The sequence below is a fragment of the Gopherus flavomarginatus genome, chromosome 2 (genome assembly GCF_025201925.1).
Source record: "Gopherus flavomarginatus isolate rGopFla2 chromosome 2, rGopFla2.mat.asm, whole genome shotgun sequence".
Lineage (NCBI taxonomy): Eukaryota > Metazoa > Chordata > Testudines > Testudinidae > Gopherus > Gopherus flavomarginatus.
In genome coordinates this window covers 242,936,595-242,959,731 of record NC_066618.1, presented here as the reverse complement: position 1 = coordinate 242,959,731, position 23,137 = coordinate 242,936,595, and the positions used below count along the sequence as shown (strand labels likewise).

Sequence of the window (23,137 nt, the reverse complement as noted above, 5' to 3'; positions counted from 1 at the left end):
CTGGGGTGGGGTTATGGATCAGGGGCTTGGGGTGTATAGAGGGCTCCAGGATGGAACCAAGGGGTTCAGAATCTGGGAGGGGACTCAGGGGTGAGGCAGAGGTTTGGGGTGTGGGAGGTGGTGAGGGGTATGGGCTCCAGGAAGGAGTTTGGATGTGGGATGGGGTTCCAACTTGATGCATGGGGTTGAGGTGTGGGAGGGGGTGAGGGATGCAGGCTCCTGGTGGCACTTACCTCAGGCGGCTCCCGGTTGGTGACCACTGATTATGGATTAATTTTTGTGGGGCCTCTCTTAGCCCAAGGCCCTGGCCTGGAGTCCATAAAGCCCCATTAATCCAGCCCTGTTCTGGGAGCTGCAGAGCTGGGGCTTGGGGTGGAGGTGTTGCACGGTGCTTCCCTGGCTGCCCCTGTGCCTATGGGCTGCAGAGACATGTCGCTGCTTCTGGAAGGCATGGAGCCAGGGCAGGCAGAGAGCCTGGCTTAGTCCCACTGCTTCATCTACTGGACTTTTAGCAGCCCAGTCCGTGGTGCTGACAGAGCCACCAGGGTCCCTTTTATACCAAGTGTTCCAGTCAAAAACCAGACGCCTGGCAATGCAAATACAAGCCCACACCATTATTTCTCTTTTTACTAAGTCCCATTCTGGATTCTCTTTGGCTGCATGGTTCTTGGTTGCAGAGGAAGCATGTCTCCCCACCCTCTTATTCCTGGACCCTAGAGTATCCCAACATGGCCTATCACTGCAGTCCTCACAGTAGCATGATAAGGTCTATCACAGAGCCAAATCCATCTTAACTTCTCTTAACATTGCCACCAGAGTGACTGTGGCTACTGAATGTCATGACATCAATCTAAAAACTGCAGGGGAAGTACAGTTATTTAGAGCTCTGCAGTGCATATTGGTGAGGTAAACACAGGCACAGTGGCTTCCACCTTTACCCAGGGGGTGCTCAACTGCCTCTGCCCTCACTCCACCCCAACCCCACCTCTTCTGCCCCCCAGTCTGCTCCCACTCTACCCCTCCCCCAAACCTCCACTCCACCCTGCCTTTTTCGCCCCTTTCCTGACTCTTCCTGCCCAGTTCCGCCCCCTCCTCTGAGCAACCCCCCATTCCTGCTCCTCCCCTACCCTCCCAGCGCCTCCTGCATGTTGTGGAACAGCTGATCCATGGAAGGTGGGAGGCGCTGAGAGGGAGGGGGAGGAGTTGATCAGCAGGGCCACCAGCAGGCAGGAGGCACTGGTGGGGGTGGAGGGAGCTTGGCTGCCAGTGGGTGCTAAGCCATTGTCGCCTATGGTGGTAAGGATCAGAAACACCTTCCCCCCCCCCCGCCCAAATATCCCTTTTTGTCACTATTGCAGAGAGTAATCATAGCATCATAGACTTCAATTTCTCAAAGAAACATGATACAGGCCAAATGTTGCTTTCAAACACATGTATGAAGAATTCCCATTGGCTTCAAATGGTAATTGTGTGAGAGTATGGGAAGGCAGAAATTGGCAATGGTAATGAAGACTTCCATGTCCCCATATGTTAGTGACATTAGAGACTGTAGCTATTATTTAGTATTTGTATAGCATCAGCTATATGCTAGGTGCCTCCGAGACAGGTTTGAAAACAAGGCCTGGTTCTGAAGGCCTTACAAATGAAGAGACGGCTCTGATATCCTTACTCTCATTGAATGAGATTTTACTCAGCAAGTAGTCCTATTGGCTTTAATGGGGCTACTTGGTGAATAAGACCCTACACAATGTAAGAGTGGTAGAATCTGATCTGAAATAACAATATACTAAAAAAAAAAAAAAAAAAAAAAAAAAAAGGCAGGGGAGGGAAGCCATGAGATGTGGTGGGAGTGAATGGTGAAGCTCAGCCCATATCTTGTTAGTTCAATGATATGTATGTAGAATTTTCAAAGCTCACATATTTAAATTTGCCAAGCGAGTATTTAAGATTTGCAATCATCCATTTGTTAATACTACCTGCAGTGGGGGAGGGGGAAAGCTGACATTCAGCAGCTTTTTGGAAAAGGTGCATTTTAAGGGAGGATTTGAAGACAGAGAGGTTGAAGACACAAGGGTCTGGATCTGACAGGGAGTTCCAAGCACCTAGGGTCATGTGGGAGAAAGCCCTATGAGGAGAGTAGGGGAAGGCAGGAAACCTCTTTGAGCTGACGTCTTAGTCACATCCACAAGGATTAGACAAATGAACAACAAAAGACAAGAAGTCAGTGCCTTAGTAATGGCAAAGGGACACATACTTTTCTGGTTTCCCCCCAATGGTAGGGCTTCTACACACAGTGCCAGACCCGCCCCCACTCCAAGTTAGAGCAGCCTGTGGACTGCTCCAGTTTATGCCGGCTGGGGGAAAAAAAAAACACCAAGGGTCTGAAAGCACAACCTGGCACTGGTCCAGTATATGGTCCCTTTGGCCACACCCCCTTTGCTGGTAGTGGGTGCTGGTGGCGAGGAGACTCTACCCCCAGAAGGATCATTCTGCACTGGAGAAATATCCCTGTGGCTGGATAAGATGACTTTAAACCAGATTGCGCCCACAGTGTAACACAAGGTGGCCACACTGCCCAGGAGAAATGGCTGGATGTTCTTAAAGCTAAAAAAAAAAAAAAAAAAACTAATAAATTCCACTTCCCCCCAATGCATCTGTTTTTCGTTAGGAATGCTTTAACTTCGGCCAAATATAACTTATTTACACCTGAAGACGTTAAATGGTCTCGTTCCCATGGATTCTCCTACAAATGCTGTCCTGCTCTGTGATTTATATAAAAGTAGCTGGTCTCTTAATTTTATCCACAATAGCTTCATTCTTACCGTATGAACCTGCTTTGTCAGTATTTGCTTTGATTTATGAAAGATTTCAAACTACAAAAATAACTATCCTTTTTCTTTTCATTAAAGCTAATCCCCACAAAGACACTTTCATCTGCTGATTAGTCATGCTCCAGCGAGCCTCACTAACCAGAGGCTAAGTTATTGATGTGTTAAAGATGTAATCGCAGAGGCGCAAGCCTGCTGAAGAAAATGCAGTGTGGTGTTTGACAGTGTTAGGCAGTGCCTCGTTTATCCAGGCTGGGTGGCAGTATGTTCCCATCTCCTCAGACAAGCAAGATGCATGAGTAGAATTCATGTCAGATGGTGTTTCTGATACACAGGTACACTGCAATATAGTGATGCTAGGACTGGCGGGTGGATTTTCTATAGCACATGAAGAAGTTAAGCATAGGAGAAAAGGGTCTAACCCCATGAAGTTCTTCTGAAAATCCCACCTGACTGCCATACTTAAGGGTGCAACACAGTTTCTGTTATAACCCGCACACTTAATAACGCTCTGAAAACATTCACCTTCAGAGCTGAAGTTTTCCCAGCTTGTTATCTGACCGAAGGTGAATCGTTGTTTGGAATCCCTTGCAGCAAAACCCCTTCCACTATTTCAGTGGAACAATTCTATCACTGTGGGACAAATCCTTCCTTGCTATGATCACTGCTTCTGAATGCTTTGTAGGACACTTTACTATTAAACTCTGGTGAACAAGATGCAAACCAGCAGCAATATAGTTGAGCTGGTCATCCCATGCTTAGCCCAGAGGGCATCCAAAGTAAGGCCCTTCGAGTTCTACAATCTAGCCTCTAACTAATGGCCATCTTTGTTGATATTATGGAGGTGAGGCTTGCAGAGATTAAAGGCCCCAACCAGGCAATTAGTATCAGAAAGGATTAGTGCGTGGTTGGACCTATGCTGGCTAAAGGCAGCACCTCTGTGTTAAATATGAGCTCAGCTGTAATGTAACGGGGGCCATATAAATACTTTGGATATGTCAGTAAGTATGTGGGCGAGGAAAGGGTCCAGCGCACATGTCCTCTCACTGTGCATGGAATGTCTCCTGGCATATAATTCTAGGGGCCAATTCTCGGCCCTGGTCTGCTATCTTTGTGCTGTTTAGGTGGCACAAAGGAGTGGAAACTAACCCCAAACCCCATGGCAAGCACTACTCTTGGCATGGGAGGTCCCCAGCAGGTGTAGAGCTGGCATATTAGTATTTTATTATCATAGCACTTTGGAGCCCCAGTCATGGGCCAGGACCCCATTGTGCTAGGTGCTGTACAAACACAGAACAAAGAGACACTTGCTGCCCCAAAAAGACTACAGACAGATGGGCATAGCCAACTGCTACTCATCCTGCCCTGCGGCCACCAGAAGGCAAGCCAGTGTCGGTAAGGGCTGGCAGAAGAGGTGACTGAAGTGTAAGGTTCTCAGGGACCAAACCCCCACACTGATCAATGTAGGCCCCAAGCTTCTAGCTGTCCAGAGTAAAAGGCCAGGATAGGTTTTAGAGGTGATGTAAAGTGGGGGAAAGTGTAATTAATTCCGCTTAACCCTTACAGGTGCTGGTAAAGCCAGGCATGACCCTCTTGCACTGGTGTGACTGACCCAGAGCATGTCAGCGTGGCACAATTCTCACCATCAAAGAATGGCAGAAGCTTTGAGAAGCCCTGATAAAGACAACACAGGGCCAGCATGTGGGCCTGGTCCAGTTCTCATGAAAGTCAATGTGAACCTTACCATTGACTTTAGTGGTAGCTGGAGCAGGTCCTGAGCATCCCAGACACTGCATGGACACAGTCACAGTGCTTGGAAGCACTACTGTAGAGTACATTAATACTTTTTTAAAAGCAAGAGATGGTCTCTGGACTCTTCCTGGTGTAGAGAATGGGGGACATATACATCAGCTGTGCAGGTGAGAGGAGGGGCCAACATGCACAGATTCTAACTGTTAATGGAATCTCTCCTTCCGTATAATTTGAGTACAATTCTAACTGCCTGGAAAGGGGAGGTGATGGTCATAGCTAACCCTCTACAAAGAGACACCGTCCAAGGAGGGAGTAGGTAGCCTCAAAGTACAGCTAAAGAAGCTGGTCCGTGGCTCAATGCCATTAGAAGAGGGATTAGGGACCTACCAGGAATTCCTTAAAGAGGACATCAGAGAGTTTGGAGCATTCATATAAGGGTCCAAATCTTGAATGTTTATTCAAATCAAGTTTCAGAATGACAAAGCGACCTGCAGGTCACCCCAGCTTCCGCTTGTGCAAATTATAAAGATACAGTTACTGGTTCCATCCATTGTGTGTCTCAATGTACCCACTCCAGCTGGTTAAAATATTTCTGATTGCCTCACAGATCAGATATGCCTGTGCTTCTGTGAGTCAGATAACTGGCAGCTCATGATAAAAACATACCTTTCCTGTGCTCTCTCTCTTCACTGGTAACAAACTAATTGCTTTGGAATGTGACACAGGCAGGTTTTGAGTGATTTTGCACATATAATCTGATAAATTGCTTTAAGTAATTCATCATTTCCCCAAAATGAAGAAATGAAGGAATTGCATAAATATGGCTCTGTTCCTGAAAACCTTTGTGGAATCTAAGAAAAGCGGAAGATATAGAAATTGAACCCTTGACCTAATTCTGTAATTTTCAGCATCTCTTCCATAGAGTCACTTAAGGTGGCTTTTAAAGCCACATGCACTGATGTGCTTATCTTCATGTCTGAAGTGACCTCTTTAACCCAGTGTGTTGAGTTTCCATCTCTCTTCTTAAACCCTTCCTAAAAAATCCACTTCTTCAATAACACTTCACTGCTAACCCATGGGAATAGACTATCATCACCACTCCCCATTTTTATTAACAGCAGCCACCTACAACATTGTCCCTACCCTCCCAGCATCCCATCTGATCTGCATCTTTTACATGTATCAGAGGGGTAGCCGTGTTAGTCTGGATCTGTAAAAGCAGCAAAGAGTCCTCTGGCACCTTATAGACTAACAGACGTATTGGAGCATGAGCTTTCGTGGGTGAATACCCACAATGCATCTGACCAAGTGGGTATTCACCCACGAAAGCTCATGCTCCAATACGTCTGATAGTCTATAAGGTGCCACAGGAGTCTTTTACACGGTTATCAGCTTTGGGTACCTTTGTATCTTCATTTGTGTCTTGAACACTGGCAGATACACTGTTGGCATTTAACAAATAATCACAGTCATTAATATTAATGTTAATGAGTTTAGATGCCAGAGTTCTTTTCCTCACACAGTAAAATCAAGTCATGCAGACTCAGTCTAATTTTGATTCAAACACTGATAATTGAGTATAAAGATTTTCACCTCCAAGCCAGTGGTTTGAATCCAATCTGAGGCAGAAGCAGAGCAGAACAAAAGCATTTATTTGGTTCATTTTTTTGCTCATAGAATATCAGTAAATAGATCATAATTAATTCAGATGTAATCTTTTTATTAAATTAATCAGCAATGCTTGTTTATGCCATGCTTAGAAAGCCACAATTCAAAGTTTGTTGCATAGGTGTGACACATAGGCACATAGTTTTGTTATTACTGTCTGATTGGCTGAGAATAATGTATTGGCTTTATGGAGGTAATGCTAATGGAAAGCTAGCATTAAAATTCCTCACAATTTGCTTTCCATGAACAGTTGTGCTAGTGTAACACTCAACCGCATGAGCATTCCCAGAAGTAAACACGTGGCAGATGAGAATTTGTTTAAATGCAAATTACTTTGCAAAGATTTTCTTTATTCACCAAGTACTTTTGTTTTTACTGGGTGCTTTTAAATATCATGATCTAACTTACCGCTCTCTAGTCACAAACAAATGACATCTGGCCACTTTCAACAATAAGCTTGGAAAGAGGAGACATTTTGTGTTAATTCTCTGTGTATCATCTGATTGAACCTTCAAATTCCTACAATAATTGTTTTTTAAAAGCCCCCAACAAATTAAATCCTAACTAACTTTCTTTACAGCCCCTTGATGTTTCAATGAGGTAACTTCTTACTGAAACTGTATTTTACTATAGAAAGACCATCAACTTGAGCCTGGCTTGCCTCACATGATACTGAGCTACCTTGTAAAGTTCACATTTGAAGAGATATTTGTGAGTTAGACCCTCAAAATCACGAGATTGGCTTAAAAATAATAAATCAGGTTCTTTCTCCTTTGCCTTTTGGTTTTTGGTCCTTTAAGGTTCACGGTTTCAAGCTATACTTGACTACCATAGCTCGCGGCAGTGTATGTCTACAGTTCAAAGCAAAATCCACTCCACTGACTGCTCAGAGCCCAGGTCAAGTGCCTCGGGCTTGTGGAGCTTGGGCTGCAGAGCTAGCAATAGCCACATCGACATTCCCGGGCTGGAGCCTGAACTCTGAAAGGGGGTTGGGAGCAGGGTCTTGGAGCTTGGGTCCCACCCAAGCAGAAATGACTACATTGCTATTTTCAGCCCCACAGCCTGAACCCCTCAAGCTTGAGTCAATTGACCCAGGTGCCGAGACTCAGTTCTGTGGGATTTGCTTTGCAGTGTAGACTTACCCTTACTTTGTTGAATCAAAGTTGAGGTTCCCACATAATCAAATGACTCCAGGAGCTGGGGCTATTAGGAGAAAAAAAAATCAGATATCACAAGAGACTGATAAAGTCACAGCAGTTGGCAACACCTGCTGCTGCTGTGGAATAAAGGAGAGACACAGAGCAATGCTGGTAAGAGATATTTATTGTCTACCCCCAGTCACATGACATGGCTCACTGACTCTAGTGCCTGCCTTTCAATCCTGTCCCACTCTTGAACTGCTAGGGAACATTTTTGGACTCTGCTGTTAAGTTTTCAGCACATACAAAGATCATTCATTTTTCACATTTTAAAATATGGTCACAGTGTCTTATAGCACTAAGGAATTCTGGGTAGGGCCAAGATACTCCCTGAAGCTGCCTCCTTCAGCTGCATCTCCTGGGGTCTGTCTGCACTGCAACTGGGTGTGAGTCTCCCAGCCTGGGTAGAGGGACTCGCTCTCACTTAGCTTGAGCTAGTATGATAAAAATAGCAGAGTGGACATTATGGCTCAGGCAGCAGCTCGGGCTTTCAGGCCCACTTGCCCCCCTGGGTGTGGGTGGCTAGCCTGAGTCTCTGTTGAAGCTGTAACTGCCACACAGTTATTTTTAGCCCACTAGCTCAAGCCCTGCTAGCCTCAGTCTGCTTACCTTGGCTGGGAGGCTCACATCCAGCTGCACGGTGGACATACCTTCTAGCCTGTCATTTGAGTCCTTATCCTGAATTCTTTGCAGGGCTGCCCAGAGGATTCAGGGAGCCTGGGGCAAAGCGAGGGAGCTGCAGCGCTTGTACTCACCCGGCAGCGGTCCGGGTCTTTGGCAGCATTTCAATGGCGGGGGGGCCTTCAGTCACTCCGCATCTTTGGCAGCACTGAAGAGCCCCCCCCTACTTGCACCCCCATTCTGGGTGGCCCTGATTCTTTGTGTCTCCAGAACTCCCACCGGAGCCCAGAGCAAGCAGATCTCCTTCCCTGCGGTTTGCTGGGTGGCTCCGGGAACGAGAGAGCAAACCGCGGCGAAGCAGGTCTCCTTTCCCGGTTTGCTCTCTCGTTCCCGGAGCCCCGAGCAAGCAGGTCTCCTTCCCTGCGGTTTGCTGGGTGGCTCCGGGAACGAGAGAGCAAACCGCGGCGAAGCGGGTCTCCTTTCCCGGTTTGCTCTCTCGTTCCCGGAGCCCCGAGCAAGCAGGTCTCCTTCCCTGCGGTTTGCTGGGTGGCTCCGGGAACGAGAGAGCAAACCGCGGCGAAGCGGGTCTCCTTTCCCGGTTTGCTCTCTCGTTCCCGGAGCCCAGAGCAAGCAGATCTCCTTCCCTGCGGTTTGCTGGGTGGCTCCGGGAACGAGAGAGCAAACCGCGGCGAAGCGGGTCTCCTTTCCCGGTTTGCTCTCTCGTTCCCGGAGCCCCGAGCAAGCAGGTCTCCTTCCCTGCGGTTTGCTGGGTGGCTCCTGAGAGTTTTGAGTGGGCAAAGAATGCAGGATGCCTTAACAGTCTCAAAATGCCTGCTGTATCCATCATTACTGCTGAGTTTGCCATGGATGAGGCCACTTTACCAGAAAGAAATATAGCTTGCAGCACTATAGCACAAGTGCCACAGGCTCTTACAGCATGCCTTAGCTTAGCACACATGCATGCAAGCAATACATGGAAAAGTAATTAGTTGCATACTATTTGGTGGTCAGTCATCTGTAGAAAAGGGATTGGCTCATTTTGGTCAGTCTGTGGCTGCTTACAAGGTGAAGGAATGAAAAGCAAAGAGTGTGTCATGCAGCTTACAGCAGCAGTTATGAAATCCTTTGAGAACAGTAAACTGAACTGTATAAATGGAACAGGAACTAAAAAATGGGTCTGGGGAGGGAGAGCAATGTTCACACACTTACTCTCTCACTCACACGTTACATGCATTCAAAAACATGACCTGGTTTAGAAGGCCACTGTGGTAGAATATTGCCCAAGGAATATAGAAAAGTATCTGAGATTGTGATATCATGCCCAAGGCAAAGAGAATTGTTTTAGAATAAAAATGTCCCAAAAAGCAGGAGAGGAGAGGGGGCAGCACCCAAGTGGGAGATTTCTTTAAGTGGATTAATGTATTAACTAGAAATAAAGATCAGGCATATTTGGAATTCTAGGATTGCTTCAGTCATCTGGTAAGAGCACATTCAAGCTCCCCTCTTGTGTTTTATGTAACATTAGGGCTCCATAATTCACAGTTACCAGGTAGCCCATATGTTTAGCTATAAGCTTTTATGTATACACTGCATGTAAATATCTTTCTACGAACAGTGGCCTACATTGGGAGTTCTCATTTGATGTGAATGATTAAATTATCTTCAGCCTTCATGTTTTGCTAGAAGTGAATACCATTTTAAAACATCACTAGAAGTAAAAAGAAAGGAAAAGGGTGTTTTGTCTCATTGCTGGCTACAAGTGAAAAAGTTTTGGATGAATAAACAGCTGATCTAAGATAATTCAGTATTGTGTGGGAAGTAATAATGAAGTATCTCCCTTTCATCTTGGCCATCCAGGTAAACAAGTCTGGTTAGGCATGGGTTAAGCCCTTCTGCAGTCTCGGCCTGTTCTGAAGTCTGACTCCTCTGCTCTCCTATAACAGTGACTTAGACTGCATTAGAGAAACATACCTGCTGTTGCTAGCCTCAGCTCAGGCTTTGGATTGTTCTGCTGCGCACTCGGTAACACCACTGAAATCTAGTTTTTGTATTTTCAACCTTTAATACATTGAGCTCTAACTATAGCAATCTCTTAGCACTACCCCCGCCTCCTTTTAGAAAACCAAGGTGTTTCATAACACACTCCTGGTATCAGTGGTAGTCATTCTGGAGCTGACTGTGTTACTAGACAAATTTTGGCTTCTGTATAGCGTCATCATGGAGTCTTAGAGCTGCCGAAAGCTCTCAGTAACATAATTAGTACAGAATGCTGTGTCCCTCGCAGTTCCCTACGTTATTTCAGAATTAATGTGCTGTTGTACTAAAAGCATCAATTAGTTCTTTTATAAATGGAGGCAAACATTTTTTTTCTTGCCAACCAGGCCCAAGCCTAGGCGCTATATGTGTTAATCCAGCACTGTGCCTGCTGTCCAGACTCACTGACATTTTTATGTCTTCCACTAGAAAGGACTAACCCTTTGTAGACTCTTTTGGTTACATATTAGCAGAGCATCACTGTATAAAGAAGATATAATAACTAGAGTCAACTCACTCGGTTTCTCATTTAGTTGGGTCCATTTTGTATCTGCCCTCTAGATTCCTTGCTCACATTTCTAAACTCAGGTTATTTCTCCCCATACTAAACTGCAGAAACAACTTCAAGTCGCTAAATAAGTAATAAAAATAAATAAATACTATAGCATGACTCTGTGTGGATTTTCCACAAAAATCTGCATAATTTCTGCAGGAAGTCTTCTATTTTATATTCTACTTGGGCTAATATTTGCACTTTGGTACCAGGTATCACTGTAAGACATAATGAGGGTCATTAAATATATTTATTATCTTATTAAACTGAACAGCCATCACTGTTGCAGCTGGCCTGAATTTTATAGGTAACCCAGCAAATCCCAAAAGTCACACAACAGGAGTTCAATGCTTTTGAGCCAATGACAGGGGGTAAATACCAAATTTACTAGAACTAAACAAATTGGCAAATAGAGCAGTATTACATTATTTAAAAACCTGCCATGAGGCATAGTACATAATTCTCAATTGAAAAAGGTAAGATTACTTTGGAAGGAAATATGAGAAGCAGTTTTATGGAATGTAGCAATACTTTCAGGAACATTATTTAATTATAGACAGTCAGCAAGCATTTGGATATTTTCTAAGGGCTTGTTCACTGAAATCAATGGAAAAAGTCTCATCAGCAAGGTCTAGGCTAGAGCTGACCATAACCACCAGGTAGCATGTTTTTAAGCACAGCTTGCCATATATACACTGTGGCCAAGTCCTATTCAAAATTATGTTAGTTAAAACCTGTTAGCTGACACATTTTAAAACACAACCTGTTGTTCCAGTCCAGACATAGTCACAGACAGACCAGTGGGCATTGGAGCTGGCCATAAATGTATATGACAACTATATATCATCCTTCACTAGGCTACCAGGATCATGTTTCTTAGTTCAAATAAACTGTCTGCTCTAAAACCATTCTGTTTCCATTTTCCCACAGAGCTTACCAAAGCTAGAGTGGTTTATTGTAAGTGCTTCTCCTGTCTCATCCAGGTTCCTGTTTCCTCATCCCTGCCAGGAAAGAAATGAGCAATCATGATGAGACTCCTAGATGATGCTGTTTCTTCAGTTGCTGCTGTTCGCAACTCATTGGGCCAGATTCACTCTGTGGTGAGGTGGTAGGTGTGACCCAATGGAGATTAACCCCAGGGAGGGCCTGGTATTGGTATGGTCACCACACTCGCTCAGGGTTTAGCTTTAATTTCCACTGGGGTTCTACAGGAGCCCCATTGCTGTGAGAATGGACTGAATCAACACATTGCTCAGTCCCTCTTTGGTGTGCTCCCTCCTTTGGAGCTGCATAAAGTAATTGCCCATCCCTCCAGCAGAGGTTGTGACCACTTTGAGCTGCAAGCTCCCAACCACATTTTCCATCACTAGGGGCTCCGAGCCTGGGGTTACATCTGGGTTAAATAGCCTTTTCACCCTCTCTTTCTTTTAAACCCACATAGTGCCTAAACCCCTCCCCCTGCCTCCAACTTGCATGTATAGGAAATAAATTCTTTTCCCTTCACAATTCACTGAAACATTTCTTAAACTGATTCTCTGGGGCAACTATGAACGAGGGATTCTTTTGTGAATTTGACAGAAAAGGTTCATTTGAGTCAGGTACAGTATGAGATATTTGCTTCTTTACGTGGCTTTGTGTCAGGTTTGCCTTCCCACTTTCAGATGTAATCAGCTTCCACTGAATGAATCCTTATTCATTAGAAAGTTATTTTATTTTTAGAAATCTCTCTTTCTAAACATCTCCAAGCAGTTGGGAAAGGGATCAGACAGGAAAGCAGAAGAGCAATTTATCTAGATGATGCAATGAAACTGAGGAGTCATATTAGCCAGCTACACAGAGATAACAATGACCAAGAATGATGACCCACAAAGTATGTGTCTGCCTAGTAGAAAAAAAAATCCCAGCATTGTCCCTGTTCCTTCCATTGCAACAAACTTATGAATAGCTTAACGTCATTTTCCGTAATGTCAAAGGAAACTCCCTGGTGAGGTGTTTTCACTCTCACTGTGTCTCACTCCTCTATACGAACACCCACTCTCCTGCTAGAGATATAATGTCACAGTTTATTCAGCATTCAAGATCCTCTCACACTATAAATGTGCTGCCAAAAGCTCGCTCTCTCTCTCTTTCTCTTTCCTCTCTCTCACTCTCTTTCTCTTCTGAATCACTGGCAGCAAATTTACTAGTAAAGATTATCACATTCTTTTTTACTGTAATCCTGTAGAGCGGATTGGATGTTTCCAGAGATTTCTTGTAAAGATGGATTTGTATGTGTGGATTTGCCAGTAAATCATCTTAAATTTGTACACTTGGAAAATCAATGGCTGCTTTGGCTTTTTTCTTGTAAACAAGACTGCATATTTTAACTGGGATAAAACATTCAATACTTAATGCTGAACGCTTTGTGCTCACCAAACTCCCATGGACTTCATTGCACAAGCAATTCAGAAATGGTCCCAACTAGCTTAAATACATGAAATATAAATAACCACACACATTTAAATAATGTTTCAGGGTTGACTTAGACGATCAATAGCCAGGAAATTCAGAGTTCAGCATGACTCAATTTGGACTATTTTTCATGCTCTCTCTCTCTCTTGCTCTCTATATGTCTGCAATTTAAAGATGGTGAAAGAGCTTTAACCCCAAATTTCATTGCTTTGCTCAATTTACATTAGGTCCTTCTTTTCCAACTTTATCTTTTAAACTTCCTAAGCTTGTGTACTGTGTCAGTTTTGTGGAAAATTGGAGTTCTGAGGAGAACAACAAAAATGATCAAAGGTTTAGAAAATCTGGCCTATACGGAAAAGTTAAAAAAACCTGAATATGTTTAGTCTTGAGGAACGACGACTGAGGGGGGAAACCTGATAACCGTTTTCAAATATGTTAAGAGCTGTTATAAAGATGATCGCGATCAATTGTTCTCTATGGCCACTGAAGGTAGGAAAAGAAGTACAGTAACTCCATGCTTAACGTTGCAGTTATGTTCCTGAAAAATGTGACTTTATGATGTTAAGTGAATCCAATTTCACCATAAGAGTTACTGTAAATAGGGATGTTAGGTTCCAGGGAAATTTTTTTCACCAAAGACTATATATATATATATATATATACACACACACACACACACAGAGAGAGTATGAGTTTTAAACAAACAATTTAATACTGTACACAGAAATGTTGATTGTGAAGCTTGGTTGAAGTGGTGAAATCAGAGGGTGGAAGTGGGTGGGATATTTCCCAGGAAATGCCTTACTGCTAAATGATGAACTAGCACGCTGCTGAGCCCTCAAGGGTTAACACATTGTTAATGTAGCCTCACACTTTACAAGGCAGCACAAATAGAGGGAGGGGAGACAGCATGGCAGACAGAGACAGGGGTGGCTCTAGCTTTTTGCCGCCCCAAGCACAGCAGTCAGGCAGCCTTTGGCGGCATGCCTGCGGGAGGTCCCCAGTCCCGCGGATTCAGTGGCTTGCCTGTGGGAGGTCCGCCGGTCCCGCGGCTTCGATGTACCTGCTGCTAAATTGACACCGAATCTGTGGGACCAGCGGACATCCCGCAGGCGTGCCACTGAAAGCAGCCTGACTGCCGCCCTTGCAGGGACTGGCAGGGCACTCCCTGTGGTTTGTCACCCCAGACACACGCTCTGGAGTGCTGGTGCCTGGAGCCCCCGCTGGAAAGAGACACACACTCTGTGTGTGTGAGAGAGAGATGTGCACTGTCCCTTTAAGTACACTGACCCACTCTAAGTACACTGCCTTTTTAAGTAGATCAGCAAATTGAGACAGCCGCTGCTGCCAGCAAGCTCCCTCGGTCCTGAGCCCTGTTGTGTGTGTCCCCCCAACGCCCACTCTATAGAGCAGCACATGGCAGTGGGGGGGAGGGACAGCTGAACTGCCATCAATTGATAGCCTGCTGGGCAGCTGCTGCACAGGGAACTTAGGGAAGCGGGGAGCTAACAGGGAGACTGCCGGTCCACCCTGGTTCCAAACCCCCATCAATTAGCTCCAACGAGCTGCTCTTTCTGCAAGCAGTGGACAATGCAAGCGGCTGCCAAACAATGTTATAAGGGAGCTTTGCACAACTTTAAACGAGCATGTTCTCTCATTGATCAGCAAAGTAAAACGAAATAACGTTAACCAGGATGACTTTAAGTGGTGAGTTACTGTAATGGGCTTAATATGCAGCAAGGGAGATTTAGGTTAGATATTAGGAAAAACTTTCTACCTACAGTATAAGGATAGTTAAGCACTACAATAGATTTTCAAGGAAGGTTAGAGAAGCACTTTTCAGAGATGGTCTAGATACACTTGGGCCTGCCTTAGCGAAATGGGGGCTCAACTAGAGGCCCTTTCAATGTCTCTTCCAGCCCTACATTTCTATGATTCTACAATAAATGTTCCACAGGTGTTGACTTTCCAATGTGCCAGGGCGTGCTCAACCCCCGGTTCTGCCCCAGGCCCCATCCCCACTCCACCCTTTCTCCCAAGGCACCACCCCTGCCCTGTTTCACCCCTGCCCTGCTTCTTCCTGCCCCACTCTCTACCCCACTTCCTGCCCCATTCTGCCCCCTCCCCTGAGCACCAACTCCTCGCTCCTCTTCCCTCCCTCCCTGAGCCTCCTGCATACCGTAAAATAGCTGATCATGGTGGATGGCTACGCAAGGGGGGCGGGGGATGCACTGATCCCTGGGGCCCACCAGTGGGCAGGAGGTGCTGGGGGGTGGGATCACCCACCATTTTTTCCCTGTGGGTGCTCCAGCCCCAGAGCAGCCAAGGAGTCTATGAAATGTAGGCTAAATACTGTGAGTATGCTGCCTGTCTATGAAAGGCATCCACATCAATGAGGGAGAGTAAGTGGTCAAAGACATTCTAACCAGAAACAATAGGATGAAATTGAGGGAAGGGAAAGCTTCCTAGCCTCAAACTTTTGTACAGTGGAATAGTCTCCTGAAGGAAGCTGTGCAAGCCTCATCAATTAAAGCATTTTATACTAAACTGGAGGAAATATTTGAGAAAATATAGTCAGAAGCAATCTCGTATGAGTAGTGGATGGACTTGAACCTAACAGATATTTTCCATCTTGAATTTCTATTGCACTCAGTGACGTTTCTTCATTTGACTCTATGACATTTCCTGAAAGGAAAAACAATGTTACTTGAGTTATGCTACATGTTTGTGTGGCTCTCTTAGGCTTTAAGTTGTAACAAACTTATGGTTTATAAATGTATGCAAAGATTTTAATTGTATCTGCTTTGATTCAAGAGAAAGCATTGTCCATTCACAAACATATGCTCTGATACTACAAATTACAATGCATGGGTAGCACCTGCACCTATGAAGATACAGCTGAAGGATCTGTCCCATTGAGCTAGTTTTCTTATCCTGGATTTCCTTTTATCTCCTAGTGAAGACATTTGCAAAATCATAGATGCACTATTCATATACTGGCAATCAAGATACTGAGCAGGCATATGCAATGGCAGTTTCTGTGTATTATTAGGCTACAGAATAGCTCTGAAATGATCATAGATTTAAATAAGGATGTCAGCTAAGCTTCATATGTATCAGTGTAAAGTTCACACCCGCAAATGAGCTTTTAGTTGCTTGTTGCTATATGTTTAATTTTATGACCTTATGTGAATTATCAAGCAAACTAAATGAATTACACCATTCACTGAAATGGCATGCCCCAGGACTCACAATCTAAGAGTTTCCCAGTCAATCCATCTATCCCCCACAGCCATAAATAAAATCAAGAGTGGAAGATTTCCTTCAAAGAAATTTATCTCTTTAACTGTAAAGCAGGTGGCTATGTTAATGCAAATTCTCAAGAGACCTAGTTTGGTAAGAACTGCCCTGTAATAACTAACTCCAATGATTTACAAGGGACTAAATTGCAAGATTAGGCCTTGATAATTTTTCAACTCTTGACTTCATCATTACCTTTTGGATCTGCATCTGACATCACCAGGAATGCCTGGGATCAAATTCAAGTGAAAACATCTGGTTCCAAGCCAGTTTAAAAAAGCAGAAGAAATAAGACAGGACCTGTTTTCTAAGAGAGTCTATACAATTCTACTTCTCAAGCTTTGGGCCACATTTTAAAAGTTGGCCTCTCTCTAGGGGTGCATTTTTGCCTCCACTACTATTTACAGTAATTATATCTGCAACTTGGACATCTAAAGTTTTGATTTGTGAGTTTGATCAGTATTAATATCCAGGTGACCTAAACAGTGGACTTCAAAAGGCAGCTTGGCTTTCTGTTTCTTGTAAGAAAGAAGTACCTAAATAAAATGGAATTGCAAACAAAGTAAACAACACAACTGTATTTAAAAGGGTACACAAATAGTTCTCATTAAATTATTTGTGAGCTCTTGTAAGTAATAGCTTGTTAGCAGGAGTCTGCTGTACAGATGCTCAGGCATGCTCAGGCAGATATATAGTTTGCATTAATTTATTAAGCTAGTTCCTAACACCACTCCTAAAACTCTTTATGGAAAGTCATTTGCAAACCTTTACACCTAGTCCATCATACTTCCAAGTGTCCTTCTCCCTCACTTTGGCCTAACCCAGAATACTTTATCTGGGGTAAGCATACATTTATAAAATGTAAATGCAGTATGTATTATTGTACATCAATGATCCCAACTGTTAGGTACAAGAAACTACATGGCTGTAAAATAGTATGTGGACCATAGGGATTCCTTTATATGACAGTTGAAAAGGGGAAGTTACTTACCTTATTGTAACTGGAGATTCTTCAAGTCATGTGATTCCTATCTGTACTCCATCATGGATGTGTGCATGCATTCCATGCAAACTGAGTTAGAGAACTCTTGCAAGCAGTTTCCGATGGCCCATGCATGCACTCTTGCTTTCAATGTGCTTTCAAACAAAGGGGTAAAGGGCAGAGTGGACCAACCACCTCTCCAGTTCCTTCTCTACTGCAAATCCAGTAAAGATCCAAATAGAAGGGAAGGAGGGCAGCTGGTGGCATACAGATATGGACCACACAACTTGGAGAACCTCCAGTTACTATAAGGTAAGTAACTTCCTTTTCTTCTCTGAGTGCAGGTCCCTATGGGTATTCCACTGTAGGTGACTGACGAGCAATACACAAGTAGGAGGTGGGTGAAAAAATGTAGATGGCAGAGTCTTTTGGAGAACTGCTGTCCCAAAGGATGCGTTAGTGGAGGAATTCTGCACTAAAGCATAATATCTTGCAAATATGTGGATGGAATTCTAGGTAGCTGCTCTGTAAATGTCAACTAAGGATATTTCTTGAAGCAATGTCAGTGAAGTTGCTTGTGCTCTTGTAGAATGATCTGTTTAGAAATCCTCTGAGAGGATCTAGTTTGACCTCAGGCTCATTCTGCTATAGCTAGAAACAATCTTTTCTAGAAGGCAAGAACATTCATATGTCAAGGGAGGGAAGTCGCCTCTCCTCCTCAGATACACATGCAGTTTCGGGGGAAAAAAACACAGGTGGATTGACTGGTTTATGTGAAACTCTGATGCTAGTTTGGGGGTGAATTTTGGAGGTGGTCGTAAAGAGACTTTGTTTTTGTGAATATAGTGTATTGCAGATCCACCATTAGGGCTCCCAGCTCACCCACTTTTCTGGCTCAGGTGATGGCCACAAGGAATGCAACTTTCATTGCTAAGTGAGACATGAAACAGGTAGCTAATGGTTTGAAGGAGGGTTACAGAGTGCCAAAAGCACATCCCAATGAGGACTAGGTTTCCTTGCTGGTAGGCAAGTTCTGTTTACACTTTTTAAGAATCTGCTAGTCAACCGGTGAATTAAAATTGAATAACCCTCTGCTGGTGGATAGCATGCACTAATTGCTGCCAGGTGGACTTCTAAAGAACTGTGGGAGATCCCAGCTGTTTTGGGAAAAAGAATATAATCCAAAATATGGGGGATATCTGCTGATTCAGGAGATGCATGTTTCTGCTATGCCTAGATGGAAAAAATGCTTGCATTTGGCTGAATAGCATTTCTTAGTGGAGTCCTTCCTGCTATTATTAGTTATGGTTTGTATGGCTACAGAGCAGGAATGTTCTAATGATGACACCCATTCAAAAACCAAGCTACGAGATGAAGTGCCTCAGAATTGGGATGTTTGATCTTGCACTTTTCCTGGTTAAGAGATCAGAAAAGGACTGATCGGGGGATGAGATGGCAGTCATTGGAGATTTGGGAACCAAAACTGTCTGGGCCAGTGTGGGCAACGAGGAGGACTTGTGCCCTGTTCTGATGAATTTTCCATAAGACCCGAGGTAGGAATGCTAAGGGAAGAAAAGCATAGCTCAGGTGGTCTGACCAGGGGAGAAGGAGAGTGTAGACCTATAGCTTTTCTGGAACAGTATATGTTGCATTTCTTGTTCCTTTGGGATGAAAACAGATCCTGGCTGGCAGTCTCCCATTGAGTGAAGATGCTGTTTACTACTGAATTGTGCAATTCCCACTTGTGATAGATATCAAAATGCCTGCTGAGGGAGTCCATCAACACATGCTGAGTTCCTAGAAGGTAAGCTGCCAGCAGGGTGATCTGAGTCCTCCTACTCCAGTTCCACAGAATGACCGCTTCTACACACAGGGGGATTGATCTCGCCCCTCCTTGTTTGTTGATGTAAAAGATGGTTGTCCTGTTGTCTGACATTATGAGGACATAAGGGGACTGGATGAATTGTAGAAAAACCTTGCAAGCTTCTGAGACTGCCTGAAGTTCCAGAAGGTTGATGTGCATCCTGGTCTCTTAGGGTGTCCAAGTGCACTGTGTCATATGGCTGTCCATGTGGGTTCTGTGACGGGTTGGATCACAGAAACCCCTTTGGGAGCTGCCACCTGATGTTCTAAGACTACTTCTACCCTTGCCTTCCCTGACAGCTTGGAGCCCCAGCACCCTGTCTTGCTGAGCCAGACCCTCCCATCTGCTCCAACACAGACCCAGGGTCTGAATTACTTGCCCCAAAGCTGCAAGTTTACCTGAAAGCAGCTAACAGAAGTGTTCCTGTCTTTAACACTCAGATGCCCAACTCCCAATGGGGTCTAAACACAAATAAATCTGTTTTACCCTGTATAAAGCTTATACAGGGTAAACTCATAAATTGTTCACCCTCTATAACACCGATAGTGAGATATGCACAGTTGTTTGCTCCCCCAGGTATTAATACAGACTCTGAGTTAATTAATAAGTAAAAAGTGACTGTATTAAATACAGAAAGTAGGATTTCCAAGTAATGACAGACAGAACAAAGTAAGTCACCAAGCAAAATAAAATAAAATGTGCAAATCTATGTCTAATCAAACTGAATACAGATAATCTCACCCTCAGAGATGCTGGCCTGGGCACAATTCTTCTGGGCTGACCTTCCAGGCCTGGGCACAATTCTTTCCCCTGGTACAGCTCTTGTTCCAGCTTAAGTGGTAGCTAGGGGATTCTTCATGATGGCTCCTCTCCCCCTTTGTTCTGTTCCACCCCTTTATATATCTTTTGCATAAGGTGGGAATCCTTTTGTCTCTCTCTGAGTTGCCACCCCCTCCTTCTCAATGGAAAGACACCAGGTTAAAGATGGATTCCAGTTCAGGTGACCTGATCACATGTCACTGCAAGACTTTATTGCCCACTTGTCAGCACATATACAGGAAGACTTACAGGTAAAACACACCCATCTGCAGACAATTGTCCTGGTTAATGGGAGTCATCAAGATTCCAAACCACCATTAATGGCCCCACACTTTGCATAATTGCACTAGGCCCTCAGAGTTATATTTCATATTTTTAGTTTCAGATACAAGAGTGGTACATTTATACAAATAGGATGATCACACTGAGTAGATTATAAGCTTTGTAATGATACCTTACAAGAGACTTTTTGCATGAAGCATATTCCAGTTACATTATATTCACTCATAAGCATATTTTTATAAAATTAGATAGACTGCAACATCACAGGCTCCCCAGCCTGAGAGAACCATCTATAATTATAATCTTTTCTGGGGAGGATGGTAGGAAGGCAATGCCCACAAACCTGAGGGAATCCTTTCAGCACATCAGGGAAGATGTTACTCTGGAAATAATTTTTACCATGGAATTCATGCTCTATTTAGTTGGTGAATACACTGTCTGGAGCCATGCCTGAAGGCAACATAGGTGGAGTCTGGCAAATGGGTAACATAAGTACCTGAAGCCATGTGCCCCGGGAGGTAAAGAACAAATTCTGACTGGAGCTTGAGGGTTGTGTATAACCTGATCTATCAAGTTCCTCATGTTGTGAAACTTGTCCCTTGGTGGATAAACTCTCACCGTGACTGAAACTAGGGTGGCTCCTATGAAGTCTATAGTCTGCAGAGGAGTGAGGACAGACTTTAGCAAGCTCACAAAAATGCCTAGAGAAGAAAGAAGTTGAAGCATTGATGAGGTCGACTCATAAGCTTCCTGACGTGTCTTGGCAATGAGAAGCCATTTGTCAAGATGGGAAAATGGTGAAGCTGTTCCATCTGATATGAGCTGCTATGATCTGAAAGACCTTGGTAAAGACCATGGAGACAGTGTTGAAGCTGAATGGGAGCACACTGTACGGAAAGTGGTTGTGGCCTACCATGAATCTGAAAAAATGCCTGTGGGCAGGGTGAATTTCCATGTGAAAGTAAGCATTGTTCATATCAAGAGCTGTAAACCACATGTCTTTCTCCAGGGGTGGGATTATTGATGCCAAAGTGACCAAATAAAGATGACTGACAAGATCGAGGACAGGGTCTCCCACCTGCTGTCTTCTTGGGCACTAGGAAGTGCATAGAGTAAAAATCCTTCCCTTGGTGTTGAAGAGGCATGCACTGTTTTTCTGCTCACTGCAGGAGGGATTCCACTTCCTGCCTGAAAATCCCCTCATGAGAATGGTCCATGAAGAGGGACAGGAATGGAGGTTTTGGAGGAGGTAGGGAAATAAACTCGACTGCATGGCCAGAATGGATTATATCTAATCATAGAATCATAGGACTGAAAGGGATCTTGAGAGGTTTTCTAGTCCAGTCCCTGCACTCAAGGCAGGACTAAATATTATCTGGACCATCCCTGATAGGTCCCCACTTGTGCATTATTAGGGTACTCCAGTTGTGGAAATAGTGTGTTAAACAGCCCCGGAAGAATATGTGGGGATTGGTTAGTGGTGGCATCATAAATGGTTTGCCGCTCCCAAACTCCCATCCAAAATATTTTTTTGCTGAGGGATGGGATTGAGATGGCACTGTAGATGTGGGACGTACAGGGAAATGAGACTTCTGTACTCTCTGTCTCTTAAGAGGAGGGTCAAAAGACTGCTGGTGATAAAACTCTTGAGATGCTGGTCTAGGTTTGTAAGACTGCTAGTGATACTTCCATTTTGGAGCAGGTATACATATTCCCAGGGGGCGGTGATGGCCCTAGGAGCCTTTTAAAGTATGTAAGGACTAATCCACCTTTTCAATGAAAAGATGAGTTTCATCCAAGGATAAGTCCTCCATGGTGTTTTGGACCTCCTTGGAAAACCCCAAAGCATGCAACTATGACTTATGGTATATCACAATGGCCATTGCCATTGATCTTGATGATATGTCTGCTGCATCAACCACTGATTGAAGTGTGGTTTTGGGCATGAGCTAACCTTATTTAATACAAGCCTGTATGTGAGATCTGTCCTGCTGCGATAGGTTGTCTACAAAATCTGAAATTGGAATAGCTGAGACACTTGTACTTAACTAGCAATTCTTGATAGTTTGCTCTTCTGAACTGAAGGCTAATAGATGTGAAAACCTTTCTTATCAACAAATCTAAACACTTTGCCTCCTTGTCAGAAGGAGTGGATTTGCTGTCTAGATCTCTCTGTGGCAGCCTGGATGATCAGAGAGTTTGATGCAGGGTGCTCCCTTAGCTGGAACAAAATAACATTTATCGGCCCTGTTGGGGGTAGGAGCAGATGTATCTGGTGTGGCCCAGACTCCTTTAGGCCAGAAACCTTCATTAGCTGGAAATGCTAAACTGGATGCGGTGATTTGTTGGAATCCAGGAGTTTGTGTTGACAGTCCTCAACCTCCTCTAGGGACATCTGGAGTTCTTCTGCATTCCTTCACAGTAAATCCTGAAACTGTTTATGATCATGTGGAGGGGACGGAGCTGCCAGGTTACTGCTTAATCAGGAGATGAAGAAGACATTCTTGTTGGTACCAGCAGAACTGGTTCATGTCCCACCTCTTCTGTGGGTTCAGGAAGAGGCTCTGACTGCTCCCTTAGAGAAGAAGGGTGCAGGGGCTACCTGAGAGAACGCAGGGGCTCTGTATATTTTGTATACAGGTCCCATGCTCCCCAGTATGACGGGTATGTTCATTCAGGCAGAGGTTGTGGGGGTCCCCAAAGCATGGGGTACCAACTGTCCCAAGGTAAATGTCAAAGCAGAGGTTAGTACTTAGAGACTCTGGATCTCCTGTCTGGACTAAT

General features: G+C 44.3%; 1 protein-coding gene across 1 annotated transcript in view; it reads right to left on the bottom strand.

Annotated features, from left to right (window-relative positions):
- Positions 1-3,621: 3,621 nt before the first annotated feature.
- RDH10 (retinol dehydrogenase 10) overlaps positions 3,622-23,137 on the bottom strand; it is a 65,969-nt gene continuing 46,453 nt past the window's right edge. Inside the window, exon 7 of the transcript XR_007772656.1 lies at positions 3,622-3,631. The gene's annotated coding sequence lies outside the window, so the exon portion shown is untranslated. The remainder of the gene's footprint in view (positions 3,632-23,137) is intronic.